Source organism: Mus pahari, chromosome 2 (assembly GCF_900095145.1).
Source record: "Mus pahari chromosome 2, PAHARI_EIJ_v1.1, whole genome shotgun sequence".
In the NCBI taxonomy this organism is placed as follows: domain Eukaryota; kingdom Metazoa; phylum Chordata; class Mammalia; order Rodentia; family Muridae; genus Mus; species Mus pahari.
In genome coordinates, this window is record NC_034591.1 from 112018459 (window position 1) to 112025400 (window position 6942).

The following is a 6942-nucleotide window of genomic DNA, read 5'->3' on the forward strand; positions in this document are numbered from 1 at the left end:
TTGGATGACTATTTACCATGTAAATTCCCCTTATTGTTCTTCAAACGGTTATTCACTTGAGTTCCTTCAGATGCCGAACTGAACTCCCCCACCCATACTTTCATTAATATTAAATACTTGGTGGAGGAGGAAAGTAAAATCAAGGCTTTGAGAGTCATTCCTCAGCAGAGGGCTGGTGGTGAAGCACACCTTTAGCCCCAGCACTCGGGAGGCAGAGGCAGACAGCTTTCTGTGAGTTGGAGGCCAGCCTGCTCTACAGAGTGAGTTCCAGGACAGCGAGGACTACCGGAGAAATCTTGTCTCAAAGAACCAAGGATGAAGGGAGAAAAAGAAATGAATGAAAAAGAAATCCATCACTCAGCTATCGCAAAGATTGGGAAATGCTTTCTGTCTAAATTCACCTGCTGTAACTTTCCCATTGCAGCTGAGACAAATTACTACTACTGGAGGGGCTTAAATCAACACAAATTACCTCACAGATGATGTCAAATGTCCCCAAACCTTCATGATGGCAGGTTTGTCCTTTTCCATTGTCATGACTCTGGGCTCATATAGTTAATCCAGCATGATCTCCTTGTCATAAAATCCTCTTTAAGCACATCTGCGAAGTCCTGTTTGTCACATAAAGTAAAATACAGTCCTTGGGAGTTAAGACTCAAAAGTCATTGAACAGTCAATATTTTACCTACCCTCTTGCCATTCAACACACACATCTATACAATTAATTGCATGACATTTTGAGTGATATGTGTGTGTGTGTGGGAGGGGTATACACACGAAGGTAAAGTAGAAAAAGAACAAAAAATATGGATGAACCCTTAAAAGCAGAGTACTGGGTTAAATACGTTTAAAAATGGAGTAGATCCAGAGCCTAACACTATCATGTGAACTCTCGGGGTACACAACACAGAAATATTTGTACAAGAATATCTACTTAAGCAATGAGAGATTTCAAATCCATAACAATTGTATTTAAAGTTGGAAGAAGTCAAAGTAGACAATCAGAAGTAAATAGAATATATAAAACAGGAGATCAGACTTTGGGCGTTATATGTGTTATGAACTAAGTCAAGTATTAACTATACAATACATATTGTAAAAGAAGATAACGAGGCTGGAGTGGGAGCTCGGTGACTAAGAGTACTTGATACTTTTGCAGAGGACTTGAGTTTGTGTCTGACACCCACATGGTGGTTCACAACTACCGATAACCCCAGTTCTAGGGAGTCTGACACCCTCTTTTCTGACATCTTTGGGTACCAGGCATGCACAAACATACATGCAGGCAAACCACTCATACACACAAGATAAAATTAAATCTAAATTTTTTAAAAAAGATGTATTTATTTTTTTGTATATGAGTACACTGTAGTTGTCTTCAGACACACCAAATCCCATTACAGATGGTTGTGAGCCACCATGTGGTTGCTAGGAATTGAACTCAGGACTTCTGGAAGAACAGTCAGTGCTCTTAACCTCTGAGCCATCTCTCCAGCCCAAATCTAAATTTTTTAAAGAAAAGAAATGAGATAGTTTTAAATGACTGTACTGTATTTATGGAAAGGGAAACAGAGCTATCAGCAGAGTGGAAGTACCCATGGCCCAGAGGAACAGGAGCAGGAACACACTTAAAATAGTGACTCTCCGCTGGAGGGAACTTTCTCCTGAAGGGACATTCACAATGTCTGGAGACATTTTTGGTTTCACATCTGAAAGCTGGTCAGGCTCCTAGCCCCTAATGGGCAGGGCCAGAGATGTTGTTCTAAATCATCAGACAACACCTCAGGGCAGTCTGCCACAACAAAGAAGCTTCTAACTGAAAATATCAGTAGGACCGAGACTAAGAAAACCCTTGGTACAGCAACCAGACACAAAAGTTAAATATTCCTGAAAGTCTTATGGACACATCAATAGCTTTGTCCCATAAATATTTAATTCTGCTCTCTCTGCTGTGTTTAAAGTGTATTTTTCAAAATACTGGGTCCCTATTCTCCATAAATTTCTGTTCTTGTGTCTGCAGGCTGAAGATTGCTTCTCGGTTTCATGTTCCTATTTACGATTTTTAGTTAATCCATGGACTTAAAACATATCAGAACATAATTAGGGGTAGAAAGAAACAAGAATTACTTTTAACTCTGCCAGCTTCATGTGGGTTATAAGCTAACCTTCAAAGAGAGGAGAATGTTGATATTATTGTCACACGTGCATGGACAGTGACTATGGCTCTTAATATCCACTTGAGTGTGACTGAATTAATTTGTGGGGCATGATCAGTTTAATAACTAGTCATGGTAAATTATATCTACCATCAAGAAACATTAAATCATCAAGCCTTTAAATTGATCAGTTTTGCCCGATAAAATCAAAACGGTTTGGCAGGGGGCTTTACTCTGTTTTTCCCTTATTCTTTTAATGAAAGCTTCTCAAATCTGTGCACTTATTCCTGGCAGATTCTGGTTTACCCCATGTTTGATGCAGAAGTAAGCATGGGGTCTCAGTGCTGCACTGGTCTCTGGGACCATACAATATAATCAAAAGATCCTGAGCCAAAGACCCTCATTAATAGTAAGGTACACACAGTTAGTGTTTTACCTTCAGGGTTGAGCTATGAGAAATAAGAAAGTGTTTATTGCTTTGGCAAATATTTCTGCAACACATCCTGCTTTGATGTCCTGCTTAATACCTACAATAAGTGAATAGGCTCTCTTAGTGCCTCTGAATTCCTTAACATATTGTCTGAAATGTGTATCTTTAGTTAAATAAAGGGTGCCTTCAGCTCTTAAGATTTACTTGATTTTTATTTGAATGTGTTTTACCTCCACAAGTAAGGTCCTAAGTTAGCATTTAGGCTCTCTTCTAGTCCCTTCTCTACTTCCCTTCCCTTCTTTCCTGATTTCTTTCCTCTCTTTCTTCTGACACAATCCCTGTAGCACATGGTGTCTCCCCAGTATGCAGAAACTGATGAGGAGCAAAAATATTTTGAAGCCTGGACGAGTGGTACATACCCTTAATCCCAGAATTTAGGAAGCAAAGATAGGCAGATCTCTGTGAGTGTGAGGCCAGGCTGGTCTACATTGTGAGTTCCGGGCCATCCAAAGCAAATAGTAAGACCCTGTCTACAAGTAAACCAAAGGAAGATAAAACAAGATGAGCTTTTTTAAAATTAAGTGTAGGAGGCTACGGTCCCTCCCCTGGGCTACCCGAAGCTACACCTTAAAGATGGCACCTGTCGGCTATGGAGCTTGTGGTAAACAAGTCCATATTTGGCAGTGATTTGTTCCTGCTCTTCTGGTTGGCTGAGGCTGCGTGCCTGGTGAGGTGACATGGCCTGCCGTGATTGGAGTGGATAGGAGAGTATAATAGGGCGTGTAGCCCGGGGCTCAGGGGAGATGAAGAAAGAAGGTTGCTGAATAAACTTCTGAGAGAAGAACTGGTGGTTGTGTCTTCCTTGCGCGACAAGTGGTGGCCCGTATGGGGAACCTGACTCCCCCACCGAAGAGTTCAGAACTTTCAGCAGTCAGTGTTTGCTGGCAGGGTAAGTTCGTGGTAAGTAGGACTTACAACCCTAGGAGTTTGGGGAAAGACCTCGGGGAAGCATAGAGGCTAGAGCAAGGTCGCCAGGAAGCAGGTGCTAAGCAAAAGTGAAGGTAAGGTCTTTAAGGATCCTGGAGCAGGGATGAAGGATCCTGGAGCAGAGATGATTTAACAAGGTTCTTGGTAAAGAGATGTAACAGAAAGCTCCTGGAACAGGGACGAAGTTAAGCTAAGTTAGGAGAAAGCTCTCAGTACAAAGACAAAGTTGCAATTTGGACTTTAATTAAATCTTAAGCGAAAGTGAAAGCATGGGAGCATCTTCATCACACCCGATTTCTTCAGCTCTGCAGGAGCTCCTGAGGGCAAAAGGTTTAAAAACACAGGGGAAGACTATAGAAAAATTTCTTGATGAGTGCGATGTGGTCACACCCTGGTTCGCTGTTTCGGGCAATCTCACCATAGCGAACTGGGAGAAATTAGGCAGACTTAGATTTTGCCTGGGACCAGGGGGTCTTGAAAGGAGGCACGAGGGCAGTGTGGAAAATGGCGAGGAGCTGCTTAGAGGACGAACGCTGTTGCAAAGTGCTAGAAGCCAGCCAACAAGTTTTGGAACTGTTAAAAGAGGAGAGGTCTTTAAAATCTGAAAAGAGTGAGACATCCTGGAGCAGCTCGGAAAGTGAAACAGAAGAGGAATTAGAGCGGTTAGTTAAGAAGGTAGAAAGAACCAAACTTTACCCCATCTGACTAAGTTGAAAAAGGAAAAGTCCAAAGAAAAGGGAGGCAAGGCTAAGCAGGGTGGGACAGTGTCATCTGGTGGACAGAGAGATTATAACAAGAGAGCAGAGGCAGAAGAAGGGGGTGGTGCTCCCACGCCTCCTCCGTATGCCTCTGCGGCCATCGCCTATGGGTGGACCTTCTGCCCAGAAGTTTGAAACGAAGTTAGATCTTCATTAGGGTATCCCATTTTTACTGATCAAGCAGGGCAAAGATACCACGAGCCTTTAGATTTTAAGGTCATAAGAAACTTGGCTGAATCCGTACATGCTTACGGCTTAACTGCTTCTGATACTGTGGCTCAAGTAGGATCCTTAAACAGACATTGCATGACACCCTTTGATTGGGTAGACCTAGTGAAGGCTTGTGTCCCCCCGCCCCCCCCCACACACAATAATACCTGGATTGGAGAGCTTATCTCATTGAGTTTGCTAATGAGCAGGCGGCAGCTAGGCCGCTAATGCTGCTGCCAGGAATCCAGCATGGGATAGGGACACTCGGTCAGGGCTGATTTGCACAACAACAGACAGGATAACCAGTTCAAGTTTTTGAGCAGGTAAATCAGATCGCCATATGGGCATGGAAATCTCTACCCAATAGGGGGAAAGTTAGTGGCAACTTAACGAAAATCATGCAGGGACCCACTGAACCATTTTCAGACTTTGTAGCTAGAATGGTTGAGGCTACAGGAAGGATTTTCAGTGATCCTGATACAGCCATGCCCTTGATAAGGCAGTTGGTGTATGAACAATGCACTAAGGAGTGCAGGGCTGCTATCACACCTTTTAAAAGCAAGGGCCTTGAGGCATGGATGAAGGTGTGTAGAGAGCTTGGTGGGCTGCTGACTAATGCCGGTCTTGCAGCAGCTGTTATGCAACTACAGAAGAGAAGGAAGGAAGTGCCTCCTGGAGCTTGCTTCAGATGTGTCACCTAAAGAGAAATTGTGCTGAAAGGGGAAGTGGGACCGGAGGGAGCGGGGCCTGCACTCCTGGGCTGTGTCCAAAATNTAAAAAAGGGAATCATTGGGCCAATGAGTGCAGATCTATAAAAGGCATTCATGGCCAACCTCTTGCTTCTGGGTATGGCGGTGCATGACCAAAAAATGGGCAGCGGGGCCCCCGCCGTCAGGGCCCACAAATATATGGGGCAGTGGACAACTCCCAGGGGGAGGAGGAGACGTGACCAACACTGAGACACCCCTGGAACCGCGGAGAGCCACTGAGGGCTCAGCAGGATTGGACCTCCGCTCCACCACCAGACTTGTATTAACTCCCCAGGGTCCAAACTATTGAAACTGATTTTAAAGACCCTTTACAAAAGGACACGGTGGGACTGTTGTTTGGTCGCTCTTCATCAGCTGTATGTGGGCTTGTTGTCCATCCAGGAGTTATTGATCCAGATTATCAAGGGATTGTGAGAGTCATGGTTTCATCACCCAGAGGCATTGTGTCCATTTCTCCTGGAAACTGAGTGGCTCAAATTGTTCTTCTGCCTAGCCTTCATGGTTGTTTTCCTTCCGCTGGCAAGCAAAGAGGTAGGGGAAGGTTTGGTACATCAGGAGTAGACCTGACCCACCTCTCCCTTCAGATGGACCAGCGTCCAGTCTTTGAGTTGAAAGTAGATGGAAAGGCCATTTTGGGGCTCCTGGACACTGGAGCAGATCGCAGCATTATAGCACAGAAGGACTGGCTGTCAGGATGGCCGGTACAAAGTTCCAATCAAACACTGCGGGGATTGGGATATGCAAAGACCCCAGACATGAGTGCGCGGAACTTAAGATGGAAAGACAGTGAGGGTCATTCTGGAGAGATTCAGCCTTACATGTTAGAGCTCCCAATTTCTCTGTGGGGCAGAGATTTGTTAAAAGATTTGGGATTGAGACTTACTAATGAGTACTCATTGGCCTCACAACACTTAATGCAAGATGGGGGCTGGCATCCTTCCTATGGGTTGGGAAAATACCTTCAAGGAAGAAGATCCCCTGTTCTAGCAAAAAAGAAAAATGATACTGAAGGCCTGGGTTTTTCCTAGGGGCCACTGGGGGAGGGTATACCCATAATTTGGAGTAAGAGGGATCCAGTGTGGGTTCCCCAGTGGCCATTATCCTTAGAAGCAAAAGATTTGGTGAAAGAACAACTTGAATTAGGACATATTCGTCCCTGTTTCTCCTTGGAATACACCAATTTTTGTGATTAAAAAGAGATCAGGCAGGTGGAGATTGTTGCATGATCTTCGAGCTATTAATGCACAGATGCAAGTTATGGGATCCATACAGAGAGGGTTGCCTTTACTTTCTGCCCTGCCCCAGGATTGGCCATTAATAGTGATAGATATTAAAGATTGCTTTTTCTCTATTCCCCTTTGTGCTCAGGATAGTGAGCATTTTGCTTTTACTCTTCCATCATGTAATCATGAGGAACCAGATAAGAGGTATGAGTGGGTTGTGCTACCCCAAGGCATGGCCAATAGCTTTACCATGTGCCAGTTGTATGTAAGTCAGGCTATAGAACCAATTAGACAAAGGTTTCNCAAATTATGCTGTGCACATTATATGGATGATATTTTATTGGCTGCCAAAACAGAAGAATATCTTCATTCTGCCTATCAAGCCTTGGTTGATGCATTGCAAAAGTG